Source organism: Myotis davidii, unplaced genomic scaffold (assembly GCF_000327345.1).
Source record: "Myotis davidii unplaced genomic scaffold, ASM32734v1 scaffold110, whole genome shotgun sequence".
Taxonomy (NCBI): Eukaryota; Metazoa; Chordata; class Mammalia; order Chiroptera; family Vespertilionidae; genus Myotis; species Myotis davidii.
The window spans coordinates 2,048,460-2,048,760 of record NW_006283436.1 but is presented as its reverse complement, the minus strand read 5'-3'; the positions used below and the strand labels follow the sequence as shown (position 1 = coordinate 2,048,760).

Sequence of the window (301 nt, the reverse complement as noted above, 5' to 3'; positions counted from 1 at the left end):
ATTACCTTGCTGGGAGGAAGAGGTTTGTTTTGAAAGCGCTTTCCCTTCCTAAGTCATTTCAAAGATAACCCCATGCCAAACTAAATTTACAAGTTTGAAAAACAAAGCTTTCCCAGCCACAGGATCCCTCTCCCCTTAGTTAACCCAGGGTCGCGGGTGGGAGGGGAGGGGAAAAAAAAGGTAAACAGAGGCCCTACGCCAAGTGCGGCCAGAACATTTCCCTGCGCCATTCCCAGCCGCTGCTTACGGCAAGGCCCCCTTACGGCAGCGTAAGAGGCGCAGCGAGCTAATCACAACACGG

The 301-nt window shown here is 52.2% G+C and overlaps 1 protein-coding gene across 4 annotated transcripts in view; it reads right to left on the bottom strand.

The window, feature by feature from the left end:
- EPC2 (enhancer of polycomb homolog 2) overlaps positions 1-301 on the bottom strand; it is a 120,099-nt gene that overhangs the window by 119,498 nt on the left and 300 nt on the right. The window contains exon 1 of one of the 4 annotated variants that reach the window (XM_006753596.2): positions 6-142. The exons of the other annotated variants lie outside the window; for them this stretch is intronic. The gene's annotated coding sequence lies outside the window, so the exon portion shown is untranslated. Of the gene's footprint in view, positions 1-5; positions 143-301 lie in introns of those variants that run through there. 4 annotated transcript variants of the gene reach the window in all.